The sequence below is a fragment of the Triticum urartu genome, chromosome 5A, assembly GCF_056163025.1.
Source record: "Triticum urartu cultivar PI428250 chromosome 5A, HENAU_Tu73, whole genome shotgun sequence".
NCBI classification, from domain to species: domain Eukaryota; kingdom Viridiplantae; phylum Streptophyta; class Magnoliopsida; order Poales; family Poaceae; genus Triticum; species Triticum urartu.
In genome coordinates this window covers 443,915,490-443,943,443 of record NC_141877.1, presented here as the reverse complement: position 1 = coordinate 443,943,443, position 27,954 = coordinate 443,915,490, and the positions used below count along the sequence as shown (strand labels likewise).

At 45.6% G+C, this 27,954-nt stretch overlaps 1 long non-coding RNA gene and 2 pseudogenes across 3 annotated transcripts; 1 reads left to right on the top strand and 2 right to left on the bottom strand.

Annotated features, from left to right (window-relative positions):
- Positions 1-8,599: 8,599 nt before the first annotated feature.
- Positions 8,600-17,114, bottom strand: LOC147971832 (uncharacterized). 3 transcript variants are annotated; one of them, XR_015603341.1, is made up of 7 exons: positions 16,830-17,114; positions 16,415-16,451; positions 16,232-16,328; positions 15,859-15,922; positions 12,197-12,319; positions 12,020-12,105; positions 8,600-11,776 (listed from the first exon to the last, which is right to left on the bottom strand). It is a non-coding gene; the product is annotated as an uncharacterized LOC147971832 (long non-coding RNA). The 3 variants fall into 3 exon arrangements; XR_015603342.1 differs by lacking the exon at positions 8,600-11,776 and having other exon boundaries at positions 11,787-12,102; XR_015603340.1 differs by lacking the exon at positions 8,600-11,776 and having other exon boundaries at positions 11,791-12,105.
- LOC147971833 (uncharacterized) lies at positions 12,594-14,661 on the bottom strand (annotated as a pseudogene).
- A 6,449-nt stretch (positions 17,115-23,563) lies between the features above and the next one.
- LOC147971831 (uncharacterized) lies at positions 23,564-27,424 on the top strand (annotated as a pseudogene).
- The last annotated feature ends 530 nt before the right edge of the window (positions 27,425-27,954 follow it).

Sequence of the window (27,954 nt, the reverse complement as noted above, 5' to 3'; positions counted from 1 at the left end):
GGTCCGGGCGGCCCCTCGAGAAACATCTCCATCTCTGCCAGGACCACGTGATGCCTGGCCTCCTGAGCTTCCAGAATGCTCCGCATAAGACGTTGGTGAGCAGCAACCGCATTCGGCAGGCCGAAAGGCATGCGAACGTAGCTGTGAGGTGGACCCTCGCAACATCCCACATGCGAAGGCCAGAAATGCTCCTGAAACGCGACTCGATTGAGCCCTGGGTAGTCGATGCAGACGCGCAGCGCGCCATCCTTGCCTGGATGGGGAGCTACGCTGGGTAGGCGGCGGCTGCCACGCATGACTCTTGATTCCTGCAGCTCCTGAGTGACCTTGGTGATGAACTCCTGAGGGTTGGGCCCTTCCTGCCTTATGCCTTCTTGAGGGAAATGTGCCATGAAGCACGCCTCCAAGTGGTGCCCGAGTGCCTCCCTCATGAGCATGACAAAGTCAGTGGCCCACCAGGAGAGAGCCCCCGAGCCTTGCCCGAGGAGGGCGCCGGGCGCGCCTTCCTATGCGATGGAGGGAGGCGCCCCTTGGACGGGCGCGGATCCTGGCGTAGTGCCTCTGGAGGTGCTGCCTCCTGAGGCCTTGAGCTGGGTGATGTCCTCTTCTTCTTGGGAGCTGCCTCGGGAAGGTTCCCACTCTTGTTGTCTGGGTCCTTGATTGATGCGGTTTGGAAGGCACGGTCGAGAGAGCACGCTGCATCCTTCTCTTCGCAGGGGACTGTGATGATTCCGCCGCTGCCCAACATCTTGAGGAGATTGTAACCATGGTGAGTCACTGCCATGAACTTGGCCAGGGCTGGATACCCGAGGATGGCATTGTACGGCAGGCGGATGTGGGCAACGTCGAAGTCGATGAGCTCAGTGCGGTAGTTCTTGCACTGTCCAAAGGTGACAGGGAGGCGGACCTGCCCGATCGGGGTGGTGGAGCCATCAATGACTCCTCAGAAAGGCTTGGTTGGCTAAAGTTGGTCATACGACACTTGGAGATTGTTGAATGTCTCAATGGACAGAACGTTGAGTCATTCGCCGCCATCGATGAGGGTCCTGGTGACTTGTACACTGCTGATAACTGGGGAACAAAGCATTGGGAGGACACCAGCTATCGCTACACCCTTGAGTTGATCCGCTGAGCTGAACGTGATGGCACACGTGGACCATCTGAGAGGGCGCGTGGCCTCGAGCTTTGGGAGGACTGCATTCACCTCGCGAGCAAATTGCTTGAAGATGCACTGAGAGGCCGGGGCCTGTGCACCGCCCAAGATACAAGCGATGGCACGTGGCTCCTGGAAGCCCCCAGCTCCCTCGGCCTGATGATGGTCTTCATTCCTTCTTGGTGGTGGTGGCAGAGGAGGAAGGCCTGCGTTGCCTTGTGGGCGATCCTCACGAGGCTGATCCCTCCAAGCCCACTCCCGGTGGGAGTAGGACTCCCCCCTTGGCGCGCCCTCCTCCTTGGCCGGCCGCCTTTCCCCTTGCTCCTTTATATACGGGGACAGGGGGCACCCCATAGACACAACAATTGATCATTGATCTCTTAGCCATGTGCGGTGCCCCCCTCCACCATAGTCATCCTCGATAATATTGTAGTGGTGCTTAGGCGAAGCCCTGCGTTGGTAGAACATCATCATCGTCACCATGCCGTCGTGCTGATGGAACTCTCCCTCAACACTCGGCTAGATCGAAGTTCGAGGGACGTCATCGAGCTGAACGTGTGCAAGAACTCAGAGGTGCCGTGCTTTCGGTGCTTGATCGGTCGGGCCGTGAAGACGTACGACTACATCAACCGCGTTGTGCTAACGCTTCCGCTTTCGGTCTACGAGGGTATGTGGACAACACTCTCCCCTCTCGTTGCTATGCATCACCATGATCTTGCGTGTGCGTAGGAAAATTTTGAAATTACTATGTTCCCCAACACCACCCACCCACTGGGGGTTTATGGGTGTAATGAACTTTGGTCGTGGGACCTATCTTTGAACATTATGTGATGTGTATATTTTGTGGATGTATGTGCTTCTGCTCTTTGTTTTTTGAACCGATTTCTTGCACTTTCCCTCTCTCGAACCTCCTCCCCCCTGCGCGAGTCTGACGGCCGAGGCTCCGGTGCGTGACAAGGTGTTCGGTTTTTTTAGAGGAGCGCACAGTACTTACGCTTTCGAAACATTGAGCGCGAGCGAAACACCACTAGGCCGGCTAGCGGCAATCCGGCAAAGCCGGTTGGCGAGCAGTTGGTCATGCGGCCGTTTTTTAATGGTGACGGGCCGGGTTGGTCAACCCGGCGGCCTTTGACTTAGTGTTTGAAGCATGCTGGAGCTCTGGCCTGTTGTGCTTGCCAGCCGACAGTCGAAGCGGGATCTGTGGCCTAGGGCGAAGTGGGGGGCCGCGGCGTCCTTAGCGTGTCAGGAATCACCAAGGAAGGCGGCGGGTGGCGATCAAGCCGGCCAGCCCCCGAGCCCCCGGGTCGAGCGAGTCGGACCGGTGGCCGGGTTAGGAGTGAAGTGATGCACAAATGTAGGGGACGTAATAACTTGGTCGGAAAAGGGCAGCCCCCAAGCATCGTTCGGGTACTCCATAGTTTCATGCGTTTACAAAAGGCAGCAATACATACATTCGTACGGATAACTGTAAAACGGGCAGAGGAGTTCTGTGTTCCACGGCCGGGTTGTTTCTTCACCGGCGGTGTCTCTCTTGCGCTTGTTTGACTTCCGAGTGTCGATGAGGTAGTAGGCGTTGCGATCGCACAAGGCCCTGCTGACGATGAAAGGGCCCTCCCATGGAGAGGACAGCTTGTGCTGGCCGGCTTGCTCTTGGATGAGTCGGAGGACGAGGTCACCCTCGCGGAATGCGATGGGCTTGATCTTCTTGCTATGGTAGTGCCTCAGGCCTTGCTGGTAGATGGCCGAACAAATGAGTGCAAGGAGACGCGCCTCTTCGAGTAGGTCGAGGACGTCTTTGCGGGCTTCCTTGGCTTCGGCTTAGTGTACATAACGGCACGCAATGAGTCGAACTCGACGTCGGTCGGGATGACGGCTTAGGCTCCATAAACAAGGAAGAACAGGGTGAACCCGGTCAACCTGTTTGGCGTGGTTCGGAGACTCCAGAGGACGGCCGACAACTCGTCGAGCCAGCTGCCGGGTGAGAGGATGAGCGGCTCGATGAGCCACGGCTTGATGCCGGATAGGATGAGGCCGTTGGCCCGCTCGACCTGCCCGTGGGACTGCAGGTGCGCAAGGAGGCCAGGTCGAGGCGGATGCCGAAGACGGAGCAGTATTGCGCGAGCGCGCCTGATACATCTCCAACGTATCTATAATTTATGGAGTATTCATGCTATTATATTATCTGTTTTGGATATTTAATGGGCTTTATTATACACTTTTATATTATTTTTGGGACTAACCTATTAACCGGAGGCCCAACCCATATTGTTGTTTTTGCCTCTTTCAGTGTTTCGAAGAAAAGGAATATCAAATGGAGTCCAAACGGAGTGAAACCTTCAGGAGAGTTATTTTTGGAACAGAAGCAATCCAGGAGACTTGGAGTAGACGTCAGGGAAGCTTCGAGGAAACCACGAGGCAGGGAGGCGCACCCTACCCCCTGGGCACGCCCCCACCCTGGTGGGCCCCTGGTGGCTCCCCTGACTGACTTCTTTTGCCTATATATGTCCATATACCCTAAAAACATCGGGGAGCAGAATAGATCGGGAGTTCCGCCGCCGCAAGCCTCTGTAGCCACCAAAAACCAATCGGGACCCTGTTCCGGCACCCTGCCGGAGGGGGGATCCCTCACCGGTGGCCATCTTCATCATCCCGGCGCTCTCCATGACGAGGAGGGAGTAGTTCACCCTCGGGGCTGAGGGTATGTACCAGTAGCTATGTGTTTGATCTCTCTCTCTCGTGTTCTTGATTTGGCTCGATCTTGATGTATCGTGAGCTTTGCTATTATAGTTGGATCTTATGATGTTTCTCCCCCTCTACTCTCTTGTAATGGATTGAGTTTTCCCTTTGAAGTTATCTTATCGGATCGAGTCTTTAAGGATTTGAGAACACTTGATGTATGTCTTGCCGTGCTTATCTGTGGTGACAATGGGATATTCACGTGATTCACTTGATGTATGTTTTGGTGATCAACTTGCGGGTTCAGTGACTTTGTGAACTTATGCAAAGGGGTTGGCACATGTTTTTGTCTTGACTCTCCGGTAGAAACTTTGGGGCATTCTTTGAAGTACTTTGTGTTGGTTGAATAGATGATTCTGAGATTGTGTGATGCATATCGTATAATCATGCCCACGGATACTTGAGGTGACAATGGAGTATCTAGGTGACATTAGGGTTTTGGTTGATTTGTGTCTTAAGGTGTTATTCTAGTATGAACTCTATGATAGATCGAACGGAAAGAATAGCTTCGTGTTATTTTACTACAGTCTCTTGAATAGATCGATCCGAAAGAGTAACTTTGAGGTGGTTTCGTACCCTACCATAATCTCTTCGTTTGTTCTCCGCTATTAGTGACTTTGGAGTGACTCTTTGTTGCATGTTGGGGGATAGTTATATGATCTAATTATGTTATTATTGTTGATAGAACTTGCACTAGTGAAAGTATGAACCTTAGACCTTGTTTCCTACCATTGTAATATCGTTTACGCTCACTTTTATCGCTTGCTACCTTGCTATTTTGATAATTTCAGATTACAAGTACCTTTATCTACCATTCATATTGCACTTGTATCACAATCTCTTTGCCGAACTAGTGCACCTATACAATTTACCATTATATTGGATGTGTTGGGGACAAGAGAGACTCTTTGTTATTTGGTTGCAGGGTTGTTTGAGAGAGACCATCTTCATCCTACGCCTCCCACGGATTGATAAACCTTAGGTCATCCACTTGAGGGAAATTTGCTACTGTCCTACAAACCTCTGCACTTGGAGGCCCAACAACGTCTACAAGAAGAAGGTTGTGTAGTAGACATCAAGCTCTTTTCTGGCGCCGTTGCCGGGGAGGTGAGTGCTTGAAGGTATATCTTTAGATCTTGCAATCGAATCTTTTTGTTTCTTGTTTTATCACTAGTTTAGTCTATAAAAGAAAACTACAAAAAATGGAATTGAGTTTGCCTCATATGTTTCATCTTTTTAATATCTTTCGTGAAAATGATGAGAAGGAAAATTGTGCTCAAGTGCTAGAAGAAGAAATCTATAAAATGTTTGGCACTAAATGTTTGAATGATGAGCATGATTCCAATGTTATTAGTATGAATTCTTTGAATACAAATGATTCTAATGATATGCAAAGCCATAAGCTTGGGGATGCTATGTTTGATGAATATGATATTTTTTTGTCCCCAAGTTTTGATGAGAATATTTATTATGATGAAAGCATGCCTCCTATTTATGATAATTATATTGATGAAAGTGGATTTGGAGAGGACATGACTTTATTTAGTGATAAATCCACTATTTCGGAAGAGGTTCCAATTGATTATGAGAACAAAGTTGCTATCTATGATGATTATTGTGATGACTCGTATGCTATTAAGAATAATGATAACCATGAAACTTGTCATCATGATTTTAGTTTTCAATTGGATTATGCCTTACATGATAATTATTTTGTTGAGTTTGCTCCCACTACTATTCATGAGAAATAATTTGCTTATGTGGAGAGTAGTAAATTTTCTATGCAAGTAGATCATGAAAAGAATGCTTTAGGTGCTAGTTATATTGTTGAATTAATTCATGATGCTACTGAAAATTATTATGAGGGAGGAACATATGCTTGTAGGAATTGCAATAATATCAAGTTTCCTCTCTATGTGCTTAAAATCTTGAAGTTATGCTTGTTTTGCCTTCCTATGCTAGTTGATTATTGTTCCCATAAGTTATTTTCTCACAAAATCCCTATGCATAGGAAGTGGGTTAGGTTTAAATGTGCTAGTCATATGCTTCATGATGCTCTCTTTATGTTTTGATTCTTATATTTGATGTGAGCATTATTTAAATCATCATGCCTAGCTAGGGGCGTTAAACGATAGCGCTTGTTGGGAGGCAACCCAATTTTACTTTTATTCTTTGCTTTTTGTTCATGTTTAGTAATAAATAATTCATATAGCCTCTGTTTAGATGTGTTTTTATGTTTTAATTAATGTTTGTGCCAAGTAGAACCTTTGGAAAGACTTGGGTGACGTCTTTATGATATTGCTGTAAAAAATAGAAACTTTTGCGCTCACGAGATTAGCTGACATTTTTTACTGGAGAGTAATTTTAGGTTTATTCTTTTTGAAGATGATTAATAGACAAATTACTTAGGTCCTCCAATTTATGTCATAATTTCTGGAGTTACAGAAGTATTCGAATGATACAAATTACTACAGACTGTTCTGTTTTTGACAGATTCTATTTTCTATGTGTTGTTTGCTTATTTTGATGAATCTATGAGTAGTATCGGAGGGTATGAACCATAGAGAAGTTGGAATACAGTAGATATTACACCAATATGAATTTAGAATGAGTTCACAACAGTACCTAAGTGGTGGTTTATTTTCCTATACTAACGGAGCTTATGAGTTTTCTGTTGAGTTTTGTGTTGTGAAGTTTTCAAGTTTTGGGTAAAGATTTGATGGACTATGGAATAAGGAGTGGAAAAAGACTAAGCTTGAGGATTCTCAAGGCACGCCAAGTTAATATTCAAGGACAACCAAGAGCCTAAGTTTGGGGATGCCCCGGAAGGCATCCCCTCTTTCGTCTTCGTTCATCGGTAACTTTACTTGCAGCTATATTTTTATTTACCACACGATATGTGTTTTGCTTGGAGCGTCATTTTTCTTTCGTTAGTATTTGCTTTTTTTATTTAGAATAATGTTTTGCATCTATATTTTCAATAAAAATGTCAAGGATAGCCTTTACCATACTTATTTTGCAAGTATACATGTTGCTGTTTTAAAACAGAAAGTTTACCGCTGTTGCAAAAATTCCCTAGAAAAATAAGAGAGTGATATAATGTTGAATATTTTTGCATATTGAGCTCTGATAGATCTTCTACAGCGTAGTATTTTTATCATAATTTTTGGAGTTAGGAAAATATGATGAATCAATCTTACATTCTTTACATACTATACTGTTTTGGCATATTGCTATTATGTTTGCATTGTTTGCATATGTTTGCTTGTTTAATGATTCTATTTGAGGATAGGAGTATTAAATATGCAGATACATTTAGTATGCAATGTTGAATAATAATTTTAGTATTTTTTTACAGTAGAGAATGATAAGGTTTTTGCATTGGTTTATACTAACTTATCTCACGAGTTCTTGTTGAGTTTTGTGTGGATGAAGTTTTTGTGATTTAGGGAAACCATGATATAAAAGGAATTAAGGAGACACAAAAGCTTAAACTTGGGATGCCCAAGTCACCTCAAGATAATATTTCAAGAAGTCTCAAGTATCCAAGCTTGGGATGCCCCGGTAGGCATCCCACCTTTCTTCTTCAACAATTATCGGTTAGTATCGGTTGAACCTAAGTTTTTGCTTCTTCACATGAGTTGTGATATCCTTGCAATGCCATTTTATTTTGTTTTGCTTGTTGTTTGAATAAAATAACAAGATCTGAAATTCCTAAATGAGATAGAATCTTCACGTAGTTACATAATTATTTAACTACTCATTGATCTTCACTTATATCTTTTTGGAAGTAGTTTGTCATTTACTCGTGTGCTTCACTTATATCTTATAAGTAAATGGTTGAATGATTTGAATGTCATAAATCTGAAATTATATATGTTTTATATGCTTATACCATGGGGAGTAATGACTTCACATATAAGAAGTAGAGGTGGTAAATTTATTAAAGGTTAGCAAACATTGTATTGGTCACTTGAACAATTCATGAAAGAATATTGAAGGAAGAGAGATTTCACATATATATATACTATCTTGGACATCTTTTGTAATTATGAGCACTCATTAAAATATGACATGCTAAAAGGTTGATGTTGGACAAGGAAGACAACTTAATGGGTTATGTTTTCCTATATCTGAAAAGTTATATTGTCTTGGATCATCCAACATGTTGAGCTTGCCTTTCCCTCTCATGCTAGCCAATTATTTGCACCAAATAGAAATACTACTTGTGCTTCCAAATATCCCTTAAACTAGTTTTGCCATGAGAGTCCACCATACCTACCTATGGATTGAGTAAGATCCTTCAAGTAAGTTGTCATCGGTGCATGCAATAAAAATTTGCTCTCTAAATATGTATGACTTACTAGTGTGAAGAAAATAAGCTTTATACGATCTTGTTATAGAAGCAATAAAAGCGACAGACTGCATAATAAAGGTCCATATCACAAGTGGCAATATAAAGTGACGTTCTTTTGCATTAAGATTTTGTGCATCCAACCATAAAAGCACATGACAATCTCTGCTTCCCTCTGCGAAGGGCCTACCTTTTACTTTTATCTTCTACCCTTATACAAGAGTCATGGTGATCAACACCTTTCCTTTTTACACTTTTTTCCTTTGGCAAGCACTTTGTGTTGGGGTGATCCGAATATATATATATATATATATATATATATATATATATATATATATATATCCACTTGGATGTAGGCGTTCATAAATTATTGTTGTTGACATTACCCTTGAGGTAAAAAGTTGGGAGGCAAAACTATGAGCCCCTATCTTTCTCTGTGTTTGATTAAGACTTTGAACCCATAAATATCACGTTAGTGTTAGCAATTGTGAAAGATTAAATGATAGTTGAGTATGTGGATTTTGCGAAATCAAAGCTCTGACATAGACCCTTCCTGAAAATAAGATGAATTGCAATTGTTTGATGACTGAAAATGAAGTTTGTTAGTTTTCAAGAAAGTTTATGGTCTATGCTTTAACATGTGAATAGCTTGTTACTTGATCATGAAAAGTTTTATATGATGAGCTACTGTTATGACATATAATGATGCTAGAAAAGGTGACTGAAATTATCATTGATCAAACTTGTGCACCTGTTAGCATTCACACTTCATAAATTCTTTCTTTTATCATTTACCTACTCGAGAACGAGTAGGAATTAAGCTTGAGGATGTTGATATGTCTCCAACATATTTATAATTTATGAAGTATTCATGCTATTATATTATCTGTTTTGGATGTTTAATGGGCTTTATTATACACTTTTATATTATTTTTGGGACTAACCTATTAACCGGAGGCCCAGCCCATATTGCTGTTTTTGCCAATTTCAGTGTTTCGAAGAAAAGGAATATCAAACGGAGTCCAAATGGAATGAAACCTTCGGGAGAGTTATTTTTGGAACGGAAGCAATCCAGGAGACTTGGAATAGACGTCAGGAAAGATTTGAGGAAACCACGAGGCAGGGAGGCGTGCCCTACCCCCTGGGCACGCCCCCACCCTCGTGGGCCCCTTGTGGCTCCCCTGACCGACTTATTTCGTCTATATATGTCCATATACCCTAAAAACATCGGGGGGCAGAATAGATCGGGAGTTCCGCCGCCGCAAGCCTCACCGGTATATGCCGGAGGGGGGATCCCTCACCGGTGACCATCTTCATCATACCAGCGCTCTCCATGACGCGGAGGGAGTGGTTCACTCTCGGGGCTGAGGGTATGTACTGGTAGCTATGTGTTTCATCTCTCTCTCGTGTTCTTGATTTGGCACGATCTTGATGTATCGCGAGCTTTACTATTATAGTTGGATCTTATGATGTTTCTCCCCCTCTACTCTCTTGTAATGGATTGAGTTTTTCCTTTGACCGCCGTAAGCCAAAGAACACTCTTTGGTCAACCGTAGGCAGAGTCCTTAGGCCCCAACTTTCGGCGTTAACAGGAGGCTGAAGCTACATGGCTGCGCTCTTCTGCCTATGCTAGGTCTTGGGCCCCAAAGAGTACTCTTCGGCCTACGGTTGACCAAAGAGTACTCTTCTGCCTACGGCAGACCAAAGAGTCCTTTTCGGCCCAGTTGGGGCACTCTTCGGCCAACGGGAGGCTGAAGAGCCCACTTCGGTCAACCGCAGGCCGAAGAGCCCCTCTTCGGCCAACTGGACGCCGACGGGGTGCTAGTTTTGATTTTCTTATGTGAGGATGTATAAATTCCGAATTTACTATAAAAATCATCACAGTTTTGAAAAAAAAACCAAGAGAGACCCGTGAGGTCGGGAGAGAGCGCGGTGGCTTTTTTTCTTTTTCTTTTTTTGTTAGACCCCACATGTAAGTTAGAGAGAGATGTGGGAGAGAGTTTTTTCTTTTTATTTTTCTGGGTCCATATATACAAGTGCTACAGAAGAGAGGTGAGACACCGTTTTTTTAGTGGGTCCCATGTGTAAGTGACACACGGAGGCAGGACAATATGCCCAGGAAACATCCGATAGATTGTGAAAGGCCTTTGATAGGATGAAACAACATGGAAGGGCATTTTTATAACTCACCTAACGGCATAGGGGTAAATTTGAGCATGCTTCAAAATTAGGGGTAAATCTAAGTAGTGGGTTCGAGTTAGGTACACAAATGTAGAAGTCTCTTTAAATTTTTGAAATGACGAGGAGAAGAAAAGAATGTCTCATATACAACCTTAATTCAATTTTTAATAAGAAGCCATTTGGGGTTTTTGAGTTAGGGTTCTAAGAAGAATAATATTAGATCATTTGGCTTGAGAGAGAGAGGAGGAAGGTTAGATATAAGACTAGCCATAATGGGAAGTAACTTAGACTAGTAACATGCATATATTACCGTTACTACCTCTATAGTGGGGACATATGTATGGTGTCATGCAAAACTTCATTTATTTATTTGTAGACCCATCTTGTCTTGGTATGTGTGATGTTACTCATACTATAAGTAAGACTGGTCATAGTGGGGAGTAATTTATAATATTGTCATGCATACGATAATAGTGTAAGTTACTATTTTCATAGTGCAAAGTAATATAATAGTAGTGTCATAGATGGCTTCATCTAGTGGAGCGTCCAGCCCGATGGAGGCCATTTTAGACAGGTCATTGGGGTGAACCTGAAATTTTACAATCTCATCAGCTGACTTGAATGATGTGGGTGCTCAGTTGGGCCTGCCCACGAAAAGTTCACCGAATTTGAGAAAGGTTCATCAAATTTTAAAAAAAGTTTGAAAAACGTTCATCCAAATTGGAAAAAAGTTAATAAATTTTCAACAAAAAGTTCATCAAATTTTAAAACAATCATCAAAATTTTCAAAAAGGTTCATCGAGTTTGAAAAAAAAAGTTCACGAATTTGAAACAAAATCATCGGATCAGGAAAAAGAAGAAATAACAGAAACAAAAAACGAAAAAAAGGAAAACAGGAGGAAGGAAAAAAAGAAAATAGAAAATAGAAATAAGAAAAGAAGGAAAAAGATGTAAGTTGACAGATCAGGCAAAGTGGCGTGATGGTTACCACAGCGCAGCTTGATTTTTTTTTAGAAAAGGACCACAGCGCAGCTTGATGCGAAGGTTGCTCGGTCGATCCGATCCCCCGCGAGGCCGCCATTTTTGCTTTTGAAAAAGCGGAGATGGGACGGCCGGGAGCGCTTCAGGCGCCCTGTTGAGGCATCACTCATTATATACCAGTACGACACTTTGGGCTAGGACGGAAATATATAATCAGAATTAAAGCCCAAGTCTGTTTTGGTTGATTTGCACCTTGAAATCTTTTTCTAGCCCTGTAGAATGTGCTTTAGTTCCTTCTATGGCTTCCTATAATGTGAGTCCCAGTAGAAGGGATCCGGTCCCTTGAAGGAGTATCTATATATACTCGGTATCTAGTTCAAATTGTAGATAAATACTATGGTAAGTAGCAAAATAAAACTTGGTACAAAAGTATATAGTGTCAAGGAAAGTTCAACATGAAAGCGTCACGTATTCATGTTGATGGAAGATATGAATTCAACTGATGTTGCATATAGAAAACAAATATATTTTAATTTTAATTTTATTGACACGTTGGAAACGAGGTTAAAGGAAAAGATCGGTACAGAGGGAGTAGAATCGAAGCGGTATCTTACGAGGATGGGACATACAGCCGCTCCTGTGATGAACTACGAATAGCTCCAGTGCGGTAACTCCTTTTGGTGCATGTGCTTCATTGCTCCTACCCACGAAAAAAAAACACTAATCTTTGGGCAGAGAAAATCCAAAACAAAACAACAAATTTTCATGGAAAAATAAGTTCTATGACCTACACAAAATGACAACATAGATGGAGCAGCTTCAAGTTATCATTTTCAATTTTCTTTCCTGACACACCTTCCTTCTTTTGCTACATGCGTCGTCCAGATGCAAAGGCCGGGGGTTCTCCTCCTTTTCTAAAAAAAAATCTCGGTACACCAAAAGAACTTTACAAACCGACTTTACCATACTGTAGATAGATGAATAAGAATAACCAAGGAACAGAAAAAAATGGAGGTTGCATTATATCTTTCATCAATATATGAATGTATACACTATTATATAGAAACATATCGTGGGAAAGTTTAACAATTTAAGAGATGAACCATGTATTTATTTGGATCACTTCCTGCCAACTTGCCCTGCAGCCTATATATTCTCTATCCTATGCAGTATAATCTGTGTGTGAATCAGATAACTTCGTGAGCGCATTAAAATTCAATCATTGATTGTTTGATGGTGCAGGAAAATGCAGGTTGCGAGCAAACCCAGAGGTGAGATACGACAGTAGCCCATCACTTTTTCAAAGGGATCTAAAAAACAGTTGGTTTCAGTAAACCTTGTTATATGGCGTGCTGGTAGGAACCGGATCCCTACCAGGCATGGTCTCAGGTTGTAGGGGTGGAAGGAGGGATGGCGTGGAGGAAGGCGTGGTAGCCGGCGCTGGGGCGCCGTCGTTGCGTGCGCGCGCGAGAGAGAGAGAGAGCGCAGGGGCGGCGGCTAGGGTTAGGTCTCCCAGCTTCCTAAGGAAGCCGAGCAAATATGATTGCTTCTTGCTTAATCCTAAAACGGGTCCTTACACGAATTTATATAATCCTCCTAATAAGATAATTGGGCTAAGCCCCTAATAACAATAATATAAACTGGGCCACGACTAACTCGGCTAAGCCCCTAATATGCCAGTCATAACATCTCTCCCCGCCTGCACAAACAGCTCGTCCTCGAGCTGGAAAGTGGGCAGATCAACGGTCGCCAAACACCTCCGCGTCAACTGGGGCGGGCTGGTCGCCGAGCCCGGCGGCGGCAGGGTCCTCCCCAATGTAGTCTGCAGCCTCCAGGTAGAAGAGTCGTGGGCAGACGTGGCCCGGTACGTAGGGCTCGTCGCAGTTGAAGCACAACCCTTGGCGGCGACGCTCGAGTTGCCCGGCCGGGGTGAGCCGGCGGGACGGGCCTGCTGCAGCCGCGGCAAGGGGCGCCGCGGAAGCCTGGGCAGGCCGACCCTGCGCGAGAACTTCCGGCCAGGGTGTCGTCCTAGCGGCCCGGGGCGGTGGCGCCTGCTGGATGGCCACCGCGCGACGCTCGAACGCGCGGGCGTAGTACATGGCCGTCTAGAGGTCCTGTGGCCCGAGCATCTCCACGTCCACGCAGATGTGGTCCGGTAGGCCGCCGACGAAGAGCTCAGCCCGCCGCCAAGCCGAAACGCCGGGGGCATGGCACGCCAGTGCCTGGAAGCGGTCGGCGAAGTTTTGCACCGAGGTGAGGAACGGAAGACGCCCAAGCTCCGCCAGACGGCTCCCGCGTATAGGCGGACCGAAGCACAAGAGGCACAATTCACGGAAGCGCTCCCATGGTGGCATGCCGCCCTCGTCCTGTTCGAGAGCGTAGTACCACGTCTGCGCGGCTCCTCGGAGATGATACGAGGCGATCCAGGTGCGATCTGACGCGAGCGTGCGCTGGCCCCTGAAAAATTGGTCGCATTGGTTGAGCCAATTCAGGGGGTCGATGGTGCCGTCGTAGGTCGCGAACTCCAGCTTGGAGAATCTCGGTGGCGTCTAGACGTGGACGACGGGTGGGTGTGCCTCGTCAGCACGGCGCAGCGAGGATGACGAGGCCGAGTAGGCGGGCATCAGGGTGCCGCCCTGGAACAGGGGCCCGTCGACGCTGGGGAAGGGCTCGACGTAGCCCAAGGACCCGCCAAACTGCATGGCCGGGTGCGTCGCCGGTGGGGGCAGCACGTGCGGCCCGACCGAGGCCGTCGTGTAGACTGGCTCAAGGGACCCAGCGAGCCAGGCCGATAACGGGGACAGCGACGGGGAAACCGAACCTGGTGGATGGGCACCCCCGGGACCGTCATCGGGATGCCCAGGGCCGCGGTCGCCGGTGGCGGCGGCCGCAACTGTTGCCCTAGCTGCATGGTGGAGGCGCCGGGGTTCGTCGCTGGTGGCGGCTGCCACGGTAGCTGCTGCATGGCGGCGGCGACGGGGGTCGCCGAGGACGGCGGCTGCCATGGCGGCGGGGCGGTGGCGAAGGGCACAGGCGGCTACGGCCCATAGGATCTCGCGAGGAATGTGTAGATGCCCGTGACCGCCTGGGTGAGATCCCCGATGGCAGCCATCATCTCCTCCGGGGTGAAGACGACGGGGACGGGCGCGGCGGAGGTGACCGGCACTGGCAAGAGTGGGGCCCTGGCTGCGGTGGCCATCGGGGTGGTCGTCGCCGTCGGCAGCGGGAGGGTCGGGGTGGGCGGCGGCAAGGACATGATCACACCAAAGCTATCTAATACCAAATTGGTAGGAACCAGATCCCTACCAGGGCGTGGTCTCGGGTTGTAGGGGTGGAAGGAGGGGTGGCGTGGAGGAAGGCGTGGTCGCCGGCGCTGGGGCGCCGTCGTTGCGTGCGGGCGAGAGAGAGAGAGAGAGAGCGCAGGGGCGGCGGCTAGGGTTCGGTCTCCTGGCTCCCTAAGAAAGCCGAGCAAATATGATTGCTTCTTGCTTAATCCCAAAACGCGTCCTTACACGAGTTTATATAATCCTCCTAATAAGATAATTGGGCTAAGCCCCTAATAACGATAAGATAAACTGGGCCACAACTAACTGGGCTAAGCCCCTAATATGCCGGTCATAACACGTGCCGTATTCTCCTGTAACACATACTTTATTGTAATATCGCAAGCATCCACAGGACCAAGGAAAAAAATAACGACCATCATATTTTCTTGTTTATTCTTCTCTTTCAACTATTTTGTTTGAGATATGTCAGCTATTTAACACCAAATAGAACCAGCAAGTTTCATGTAAAAAGTATCATAAATAAGCAATTTTGTACACATACAGCAAGGAGATAAACTGATTGACGAAACAGAAAGTTTATGTCAGCATTGTATAAACTCTTAGAGTACCGACATTGCTTGGGGAGAAGTATTGAGAACAAACAATATTGAGAAGTGTTTTCACGTAGCTAATAAGGAAACTTTCAGTAAAAGACGACGGAAAGGTCAAATAAATCAGTTAATAAATGGAAATCTAGCTATAGAACTGAATAAATCTAAATCAGGATACAAACTGACTTAGTAAATTACTATGTATCAGTCTCTGTTTGCATATTAGTATTAGACTAAAATAACAGGTGCCAATGAGATTATCATACAGTTTTCTTGCACTTTAGCACCTGTCCTCTGTAGATTACAATCATGGTGTCGACACGCTAATGTAACCCCAAAACTTATTCTCTATAGAAATAAGCCGAATAAGTAGTCGATACTGTGCAGCTAGGGAGACATATAAATTACTATACCTAACCGGTAGAAAACACAATTAGAAAGATCTCTTGACATTAATAACAGAGAAAGGTGTGCGTCTTTTTTATCAAATCGAAATAGCAGTGTGGTCCGATTAGACATACTGATGTAAAAACAGAAACATTCAGCGATGAGGATAAAAGGAATGACAGAAACTACCTCCTAGAATCTGAGATGTAGCACGGCGAGTAGAGTCCACTGAAACAAAGAAATACCAGTTAACCTGCAATATAAAGAATAAGTTGAACCATGTCATAAAGCTGCTCACAATATTCTGTAATCGTGTATGCATTAGCTGAAACAAATCATGCATGCTGCTTATCAAGATCACTCCGGGTCACCAAATTAGCATGTATGTTTTGCACCCAGGTGCAATACATCACATGTCAAAATCGCACAAAAAGTTTGTGATCTCACTTGAATTCCAAAGCATACATGCTAATTTGGCCCTCAGACCAACCTCCCAGATGCACACAAACATCTGATTATTCATACATAGTGGCATACTGGCATTAGCAGTACATATATATACCTATAGGTAACACCAAGAGGCACACTATAACTGTCAGATAACATATAGCAGAACATGAAGTAGATAGCTGGCAGTCAGCTTGCCAGGAGCAGCTAGCCTGCACAACCAGGAGAAGAAGATTGAGATTAACCTTATGGTACAAAGGATGTATTTATCAAATAACATACGCACCAGTGAGTATACCTCTGAATATGAGTAGCAAGCAAATGCAGAAGATGACCTGCACATCAAGCAAATGCAGAAGATGAAATGTAGAAAAAACCAGCAAGAAGAGATGGAAAATACGAAAAACAAAGAAAAGAAACAATGCCATCCGTAGAATCAACAGGCCATTTGCCCAACAGAATCGCACGCCTCAAGAATCAACATCAACATCAACGGATGAACCAGCAGCTCCCCGAGCATCAACATCAACATCAGATGGGCAGCAGGGAGCTGTTCGTGAGACTGGAGGGACGAAATCGAAGCACCGTCAACCGCAAAAGACGCGGGAAAGGCCGGCGCCGAGGCGCGCGCACGCACAGGAGAGGCCACCAAAGATGCCACGGCAAGAGGGGAAGGCAGAAGGGCGTAAGAAGAAGGCCGATACGAAACGGACCCCATCGGCGGCAACAGAGATGATGGCGACATCGAATCCGGCAGCAGCACTCCCTCGGCGCCCACGATGCCCTGATCGACCGTGATCCGGAGAAGCAGCAGCCGCGCCGCCGGCCTCAAATCCGCCAGGCGAAGCGGTAGGTTGCTGTCGAATGGATCCCGCCGTCGCCGTTCATCGGATGGAGGAACAGAGGAGAAGCAGCAGCCTCCGGTACAGAAGGAACACCTCGAGAGCTCCGAATCAGATCTCGCATTCCAAAACACAGAGGGAGGCAGAACCCCCCAAAAAAAGGAAGAAAGACGTGGCGCGCGCAAACGAGGGACAGAAGGACAGGAAACTGCGCCATGACGCGTGGCCTGACCAGTAGCAGAATCAGAGAACAGGGCTGCGAGAAAAGCTCTGCACCAGCGAGCGACTCCAAACCCACTCATATTTTAGCTCCATTGATATCAACCCGAAAATAAATGTGCTGAACATGAAGTCTTTTGTATCTCGATCGAAAAATGAGATATTCCGAAACCCACGCCTGCCTGTAGCAATATATTATTAAAGATGCAAAACCCAGCAGCCAAACAACATGACTGAAAGAAAAGCGAAAAGAAAATATGAGATCGCATGCTTCACGACAGTAACTCCATCAGATATCAGATAGCCACTAACCCTAGACGATATCAAAATGAAAAATACACATCTCCTAGGCTACGCCTTCGTGAAGGAATCGCCGCACATGCGCCGATGATGGCGAATCCAACACAAGGTCAAATTCCGAATTCTCATCCCCAAAGTCAAGGTTCAATCCACCACCTTCAGTAAGGTCACGACGTAGGCGCACGTCGACATAGCTTGATCAAAGATCTTGTGTTTTCATCGGAGTGCATAAAGTCATCGTTGAAGCCATATGTACCATCATCCCTAATTCGGCTGCCGACGCCTCGATAACCAAATACCTTTGGAGAAGACAATATAAGATAGACGTCCCATATCGCCTGCCTCCCGCCACTGTCGCACCATCTTTGATCCAGCAGCGACAGGCTAGACATGACACCTCCTTCAGAACCATCATGAAGCACGTGCCGGTAGCCGGCATGACTTAACGCCTCCGCATGAGACGTCATGCGTAGCATCCGTCGGAGGCCTCGCCTGTCGTTGACAGGCACCGCCTAACAACTCCAGAAGAGATGCATGTGTCACTGCCAAGATGCATCAAACCCGATATGTTGATGGAGGGACGTCCCATACTGCCACAAGTCTCAGAAAGGCAGTCACCACCTCGAGATCCAGACTCTGAGTTGCCCACATGACCACAGAGTCGAAAATGAGGGGTCGCCACCCTGATTCCGGGCACTATAGGCAGCACCCACCGTCGCGCCAATTGATGTCGTCGATGCTGGAGGAAGCTCAGGACACCACACGTGTCCCGGGAGCGTGATCCCAAGACCTGCCACCATCGGCGCTGCCACAAGGACCCAACACCTGGCCCATCATCCCCGGCAGAGGGGACACCGCCAGCACCATGACCAAAAGCCGCTACTCCGAGGATCATGCACCGTCGATTGGCCACATCCCTTCCCGATACGCCCTCCCTATGTAGCCGCCGGGATGGACTAACTTCGGAGGGTGATCTCGCGTCGCTTGTCCTTCCAGACAGCGTGTCTACATCATTGATCCGTGTCGTTCCCATTGCCGGTGGCACCCAGGCTTACCCAGCGCACGTCTCTAGGGATGACGAGGTGGAATAGACGGGGGGAAGGGGGCGGCGGCCGGGGCTAGGGTTAGCCCACCCGATCGCCCTGGAGGGGGCGAGACAAGGGGGTACGGGGGGATTGGAGGCTCGCTGGTTTCCTGGTTCACCCAAAACAAACGAGATGATTTTGAGTAATACATATAAGAGCATCTACAGCCAAACTTGGCAAATTCGGCCCCGTATATGCCCGCGGGCATGTTTGTGGACAGCGCCCGACAGCCGCACATCCACATACCTCAAATGCGGAGCCTCAAATCCATGCACGTCCATCATACAATACAAATTATCTGAATTCAACAGTTCAAAACAAAGCAAAGCAAATCATAGTTCAACAATCTGGACATGCCGAAATGAAATCAATGTTCGGGCATGAAGGATGCCTCGCTTGCTGGTCGGATCACTCATCGGACGCCATCCATGCCGCTTGCTCCGAGGCCATCTGTGCGTCCTGTTCTGCCTGCATCCGGGCTACATGCTCCGCCTGCATTCGGGCTGCATGCTCCGCTGCCGCCGCCACCCTACGCTTGTTGACCTCCTCATTCTTCTACGCAAGCCACTTTTTAAATGCTTATCCAAGAGGGTTTCGTCCACCAACATGATCTTCGCATCCTCCACGTCCCGTGTGAGTTGCAAGCTCTCCTTCTCAAGCTCAATCTTTTCAAATGTCTTGGCCTTCTCGAGCTCCCATTTTAACGCCGCCTCTTGGTTCTCCAACTTGATTTTCACCCTCTCTATTTCTAGCTTTGTCTCCGCCTTCTTCCGGTCCCAATCCATCCTCTCCTTTTTCGCATCCAACATGAGCTTGTACCTCTCCTCTTGATCATCTCCCTCACCGAAAAATGCCCGTCCATGTGGAGGACATCTTTGTAGCCGCGGTGTCATAGGAGGCCCTTGCCTTCTCCCACTTGTTTCCCATGACTTGCCGGTTATCCTTTGGCACGATGGCTCTTCCATTCTTGACGACAATATCATCCTCTTCATCGTCCAACCCAATTGATTTGTGGGAGCTTGAGCCATCATTCCTCTTCTTGCCAGCCTTGACATCTGCCACAAGTTGTATCCACTTTGGCACTCCATTCAATATGATCCAATAATGGCTAAAAGCAAACAACTTCTTCTCCATTCCATGATACAAAGTGGTCGCCACCCCCATCTAGCAAACAACATATTTATTAGCACGAGAATGCAAACACAAGAAACATATGCAAATGATGACAAGATGAAGCAATTGAGCTTACTTGAGTTGCCACTCCCATCCCACTTTGACGGCGTTTGGTTGTAACGCCCACGATGCGGCTATATCTCCCACGTGTTGAGGCACGACTTAGAGGCATAACCGCATTATGGTTTTGTTGCAAGAAGGGCCATCTTCACACAATCCCATGTAATGAACAAGAAAGGGATAAATAGAGTTGGCTAACAATCGCCACTTCACATAATACTTAATAAATCATACATCATTCAGAGTACACACATAGTCCGACTACGGACAAATCCAAAAGAAAAGAAGATAACCCAACTGCCAGATCCCCGATCGTCCCATTTGGGCTCCACTACTGATCATCAGGAAAAGACACGTAGTAACGGCCAAGGTCCTCATCAAACTCCCACTTGAGTTTGGTAGCATCACCTGCACTGGTATCATCGGCACCTGCAACTGTTTTGGTAGTATTTGTGAGTCACGAGGACTTAGCAATCTCAAAACCCGCGAGATCAAGACTATTTAGGCTTATGGGTAGGATAAGGTAATGAGGTGGAGTTGCAGCAAGCGCTAAGCAAATATGGTGGCTAACATACGCAAATAAGAGTAAGATGAGAAGCTACGCAACGGTCGAAAAGCTAGAAGTGATCCTGAACTGCTTACGTTCAAACATAACCCAAACCGTGTTCACTTCCCGGACTCTGCCGAAAAGAGACCATCACGGCTACACACGTGGTTGATGCATTTTAATTAAGTCAAGTGTCAAGTTCTCTACAACCGGATATTAACAAATTCCCATATGCCACATAACTGCGGGCATGGCTCTCGAAAGTTTATACCCTGCAGGGGTGTCCCAACTTAGCCCATCACAAGCTCTCACGATCAATGAAGGATATTCCTTCTCCTGGAAAGACCCGATCAGTCTCGGAATCCCGGTTACAAGACATTTCGGCAATGGTAAAACAAGACCAGCAAGACCGCCCGAATGTGCCGACAAATCCTGATAGGAGCTGCACATATCTCGTTCTCAGGGCACACCGGATGAGACATCCTACGAGCAGTCTACTCGGTTTGGACCAACACTCAGAGGAGCACTGGCCCGGGGGGGGGTAAATAAAGATGACCCTCGGGTTTGCAACACCCAAGGGAAAAGGTTAGGTGGTTGTTAGGCAAATGTTAAAACCAAGGTTGGGCCTTGCTGGAGGAGTTTTATTCAAAGCAAACTGTCAAGGGGGTCCCATAACCACAATCGCGTAAGGAACGCAAAATCAAGAAACATAACACCGGTATGACGGAAACTAAGGCGGCAAGAGTGGAACAGAGCAAAAGGCCAAGCCTTCCACCCTTTGCCAAGTACATATATGCATTAATTAAAATAAGAGATATTGTGATATCCCAACATATACATGTTCCAACATGGAACAACCTGCAAGGCACCTGCAACTAGCAACGCTATAAGAGGGGCTGAGCAAAAGCGGTAACTTAGCCAAACAACGGTTTGCTATGAGGGTGGGTTAGAGGCTTGACATGGCAATATGGGAGGCATGATAAACAAGTGGTAGGTAACGCGACATAGCGATAGAACGAACAACTAGCAAGCAAAGATAGAAGTGATATCGAGGGTAATGGTCATCTTGCCTGCAAAGTTCTCAGAGTTGTCAAAAGATTGCTCCTCGTTAACGTACTCAACAGGTTCCTCGTTCACGAACTCGTCTCCCAGCTCTTCCCAAAGCAAGAACACAAGCAACGGAACAACAATCAATCACGGTGCAATGCACAAGCAACATGATGCAATACATGGCATGGAATGCAAGGCATGATGTGCAATGCATATGAGTACTCCGGAAGGGAAAGGATGATCAAGGCATCAACTTGGCAAACCAAGTAAGCCGCTGGAAAGATGATGTGATTTTAGTCGAAATCGATATAAGGATCACCGGAAACGGATGCACGGTTTGCAAAAGACAAGCAAAACAAGAATGATGCAAATCTGCGCTTAACAACATCATAGCACTTAAGATGCAACAAGAAACTATGCTACAACACTTCAACAAGACAACAAAGCACATGGCATTAAAGTACACATGAAGTTCTACAAATAATGAACACTGAGCTCCTGCTAGAACGGACTCCCCTCTCCGGAGCCCCGAACGGACCCCAGATCAGCCCTCCCGAGAGAGATTAGGGCTTGGCGGCGGCTCCGTATCGTAAAACACGATGAATCCTTCTCTCTGATTTTTTTCTCCCCAAACGTGAATATATAGAGTTGGAGTTGAGGTCGTGGAGCTCCAGGGGGCCCACGAGGCAGGGGGCGCACCCAGGGGGGTAGGCGCGCCCCCACCCTCGTGGACAGGGTGTGGGCCCCCTGGCCTTGATTCTTTCGCCAGTATTTTTATATATTCCAAAAATATTCTCCGTGAAGTTTCAGGTCATTTTGAGAACTTTTATTTCTGCACAAAAATAACACCATGGCAATTCTACTGAAAACAACGTCAGTCCGGGTTAGTTCCATTGAAATCATGCAAGTTAGAGTCCAAAACAAGGGCAAAAGTGTTTGGAAAAGTAGATACGATGGAGATGTATCAACACCCCCAAGCTTAAACCTTTGCTTGTCCTCACGCAATTCAGTTGATAAACTGAAAGTGATAATGAAAAACTTTTACAAACTCTGTTTGCTCTTGTTGTTGTAAATATGTAAAGCCAACATTCAAGTTTTCAGCAAAGATTATGAACTAACCATATTCACAATAACACTTTGGTCTCATGTTTACTCATGTCAATGGCATAATCAACTAGCGAGCAATAATAATAAATCTCGGATGACAACACTTTCTCAAAACAATCATAATATGATATAACAAGATGGTATTTCGCTAGCCCTTTTTGAGACCGCAAAACATAAATGCAGAGCACCTCTAAAGATCAAGGACTAACTAAACATTGTAATTCATGGTAAAAGAGATCAAGTCATAGTCATACTCAATATAAACTAATAGTAATGTATGCAAATGACAACGGTGCTCTCCAGCTCACTAGTAGAAAAAGGGGCAAATCTGAGACACATTAGTGCCGGTTTGATTTTGAGCTGGCACTAATGTGTCCATTAGTGCCGATTCCAACGGCTAGCCAGTCGCTCTCATTAGTACCAGTCCATGGCGAACCTTTAGCACCGGTTTGTGCCACGAACCGGTACTAAAGAGAGTGGTGGCAGGATGTTGTCAGTCTGGGGCCCGTCCAGCACCTTTAGTACCGGTTCGTGGCACGAACCAGTACTAAAGGTCGACGTACATAAACCCTTAGTCCACCCGAGACGCTCTGTTCTTCCCCTTTCCCCTCACTTCATCTGTTCTTCCCCTCTTTTCCTCGAGCTCCTCACAAATTTTGCCCAAAATTTGTCAAGATTTGAAGGCCCCCATCCATTCAAATGATCACAAAGGTTAGCAACTTTGTCCTTTCAACTCTCATTGCTAGATTAGCTCTTGCAATGCTTTGCATAGTGATTAATTTGGGAGGAATTATATTTGCTAGTATTTGATTTATATGCAATATGAGGTCAAAAATAACACTTAGTTTGCATATGTAGGTGTGGTTTACTTAGTGCCTTCTAAATCTCCATCGTAACCACCGTCGATCGCCCGCACCGTCCCGTCGCCGGCACCACATTGTGGTGAGGCTCTTGTTCATGAATGTTTTACATTACCAAATTGATGTTTGTGTGATTTGGATATATATAGTTACTCGTATAATTATCTTACCCGTACGTTGTTTGTTATACATAGTGCCATGGTCTTGATATCCGTCCCCGTCGGCCCTCGTCCTTGTTATGATTCGGATGTGGTATATTCTCTTTTAAAACTAGTTGTTGCATTTCATGTTTATGACAAATTATGCCCATCAAGTTGACATAGATATTTTTATCTAGGAGGTATGTGAACCAGAAATTCCAACCAACCCTATTGTCGAGAGGTTAAATTTAGTTGAAAGAGAAAACGAGTATTTGAAAGAAAAATTGAAAAGAATTGAGGGGGAGAAGATGGAATTGGAGTTGCATGTTGCCGATGTCGTCGATGATCACAAGATCAAGATGGAGAAAATGAGGTTGAAGATTAGAAAGATTAGAAAATATGCCATTGATAGTGTGGCTTGGTATCATTATGTTGTTGGATCAATTGTTACCTTAGTTGTGATCTTGATCGCATTTGTTTTTGCATTTAAATTCTTTAGCTAGAGAGTTATTTGTATGTTGCATTTAATTAAGTGCTGTATATGAACTTTATGTATGAACTTGTATTAATTTGGTCTATTCGGTGTTGTGTAATGAAGATGAGCTGACAATGGATGTATGATGACCGATGCTCTCCTGAGTTCATTAATGGCGTGCATACTTTTCTGCTTGCCGCTGAGGCAAACAAGCAGGCGGATGGTTTTATGCCTTGTCCATGTGCTGGCTGTAAGAATGGTCATAGTTACTCTACGTCAAGAACCATTCACGTCCACCTATTTAAGTCCGGTTTCATGCCCCACTATAATGTTTGGACCAAGCACGGAGAAATAGGGGTTATGATGGAAGACAATGAAGAAGAAGAGGACGACGACGGCTATCCTGGCCATGGGTTCCCTGAATACGATGATACAACAATGGGGGAAGAAGCTGAGCCAGCAATGCGGGAAGAAGCTGAAGAAGAGGCATCAGATGAGCCTACTGATGATCTAGGTCGGGCCATTGCCGATGCAAAGAGAAACTGCGCAAGTGATCTGGAGAGGATGAAGTTGCAGCGCATGTTAGAGGATCACAAGAAATTGTTGTACCCGAATTGCGAAGCTGACAAAAAAAAGTTGGGCACCACACTGGAATTGCCGCAATGGAAGGCAGAGAATGGTGTATCTGACAAGGGATTTGGAAAGTTGCTGGTAATGATAAAGAATATGCTTCCAAAGGACAACGAATTGCCCGAGAGTACGTATGAAGCAAAGAAGGCTGTCTGCCCTCTAGGGTTAGAGGTGCAGAAGATACATGCATGCCCTAATGACTGCATCCTCTACCGCGGTGAGTACGAGGATTTGAACGCTTGCCCGGTATGCGGTGCATTGCGTTATAAGATCAGTCGCGATGACCCTGGTGATGTCGAGGGCGAGCGCCCCAGGAAGAAGATTCCTGCCAAGGTGATGTGGTATGCTCCTATATTACCACAATTGAAACGTTTGTTCCAAAACAAAGAGCATGCGAAGGCGATGCGGTGGCACGCAGAAGACCGTAAGAAAGACGGAAAGTTGAGAGTACTCGCTGACGGTTCGCAGTGGAGAAAAATTGAGAGAAAGTACAGGGAGTAGTTTGCAGGTGACCCAAGGAACGTATGGTTTGGTCTAAGCGCAGATGGCATTAATCCTTTTGGGGAGCAAAGCAGCAACCATAGCACCTGGCCTGTGACTCTATGTTTGTATAACCTTCCTCCTTGGTTGTGCATGAAGCGGAAGTTCATCATGATGCCAGTGCTCATCCAAGGCCCTAAGCAACCCGACAACGACATTGATGTGTACATAAGGCCATTAGTTGAAGAACTATTACAGCTGTGGAATGGAACAGGTGTACGTGCGTGGGATGAGCATGGACATGAAGAATTTGACCTAAAGGTGTTGCTGTTCGTGACCATCAATGATTGGCCTGCTCTCAGTAACCTTTTAGGATAGACAAACAAGGGATACCGCGGATGCACGCACTATTTGGATGGTATCGACAGGATATATTTGGATAGTTGTAGGAAGAATGTGTACCTGGGACATCGTCGATATCTTCCGACAAGGTATCCCGTAAGAAAGAAAGGTGAGGCGGATCACCAGACGAAGCCTCGCCACCGTACTGGTGCTGATGTACATGATATGGTCAAGGATTTGAAGGTAATCTTTGGAAAGGGTCCTGGCGGACAACCTGTTCCGAAGGACGCTGACGGACGCGCACCCATGTGGAAGAAGAAATCTATATTTTGGGACCTGCCATATTGGAAAGACCTAGAGGTCCGCTCCGCAATCGACGTGATGCACGTGACGAAGAATCTTTGCGTGACCCTGTTTGGCTTTTTGGGCGTGTATGGGAAGACAAAAGATACACCAGAGGCACGGGAGGACCAGCAACGTATGCACGGAAAAGATGGCATACATCAGGGTCAGGCCAGCTATGCTCTTACCAAAGAAGATAAGGAAATCTTCTTTGAATGCCTGCTCAGCATGAAGGTACCTTCTGGCTTCTCGTCGAATATAAAGGAAATAATAAATATGGTAGAGAAAAAGTTCCAGAACCTAAAGTCTCATGACTGCCACGTGATTATGATGCAACTCCTTCCGGTTGCATTGAGGGGGCTTCTACCGGAAAACGTTCGATTAGCCATTGTGAAGCTATGTGCATTCCTCAATGCAATCTCTCAAAAGGTAATCAATCCAGAAATCATACCAAGGTTATAGAATGACTTGGTGCAATGTCTTGTCAGTTTCGAGTTGGTGTTCCCACCATCCTTCTTCAACATCATGACACACGTCCTAGTTCACCTTTGCGAAGAGATTAACGTTTTGGGTCCTGTATTTCTACACAATATGTTCCCCTTTGAGAGGTTCATGGGAGTCTTGAAGAAATATGTTCATAACCGTGCTAGGCCAGAAGGAAGCATCTCGAAGGGCCATGAAAATGAGGAGGTCATTGAGTTTTGTATTGACTTTATTCCTGACCTTAAGCCGTTTGGTGTTCCTGAATCGCAGCATAAGGGCAGATTGGATGGAAAAGGCACGCTAGGAGGGCATCAAATAATATGTATGGACGGGCATTCTCTCACTGAAGCACACTACACAGTTCTACATAATTCCGCCTTGGTGGCTCTGTATATGGAGGAACACAAGAATTTTCTACACTCCAAACACCCGGAGAAGTCTGACGACTGGATTACACGCGAACAAACGAGGACTTTCGCTGGTTGGTTGCAGAAACGTGCCCTGAATGATGGCGATATTCAAAATGACCTGTACTCGCTGTCCCAGTTACCATCTTCGAATATAATGACTTTCAAAGGGTACCAGATAAATGGGAATACATTTTACACGATCGCCCAAGATAAGAAGAGCACCAACCAAAACAGTGGTGTCCGCTTTGATGCAACAACCAACACGGGAAAGGAAACATATTATGGTTACATAGAGGACATATGGGAGCTTAACTATGGAGGTGATTTGAAGGTCCCTTTGTTTCGGTGCAAATGGGTCAATATGACACGAGGCGGGGTAACGGAAGACCCGCAGTACGGAATGACAACAGTGGATCTCAACAATCTTGCATATGCAGACGAACCATTCATCCTAGCCAATGATGTGGCGCAGGTTTTTTATGTGAAAGACATGTCTACCAGGCCGAGAAAAAGAAAAGATAAGGAAGCGAATGGATCATACGACGAGCCAAAGCGCCACATAGTTCTTTCAGGAAAAAGAAACATCGTGGGAGTGGATGACAAGACAAACATGTCAGAAGATTATGAAAAGTTTGATGAAATTGCTCCATTCACAGTGAATATTGACCCGAGCATCTAGTTAAATGATGAAGATTTTCCATGGCTACGGCGCAAAGGGACACACGTGAAGAAAAAGTTTCACACCCAAAGATCTGGGATGTGATCGGCTTCACTATCATCACTTTCTTCTGTGTTTCACACCCAGGAGGGAATCTCTGTAATAGTTAGGGTAGTTATGTGTTTTGGCATTTGAAACGCGAAGAAATTTTATGTGCAAACAAATTCTTTTCATGCATTTACTGATTTTTTCCAGCTAAATGACCCTGAAATTGAAAAGCATTTCAAATGAACACAGAAAAGGTTGAAAGTTAGCATGGTATCATAATTTCATCCAAATAGCATGTGCAAAAAAGTAGAGAGGGTTACGGCAAAAACTGGATGCACTTCGTGTACAAAATGGACAATCTCTTTCGAAGTATCAGGGTTTCTGACGAAAACTCATCTGTTACAAAGGCATTTCATTTTTTAAATAACCTAGGCATTACCAAATTGAATATAATGATAAAACACACTAATATTAAACATAAGAAAAAAGAATCACTAAAAAATCTTTTTTCAAAGTTAAGTTATTCACAAACTAGTGATTCACACAAATTTCAAATAATTCAAAATTTAAACTATTCAAATTTGAAA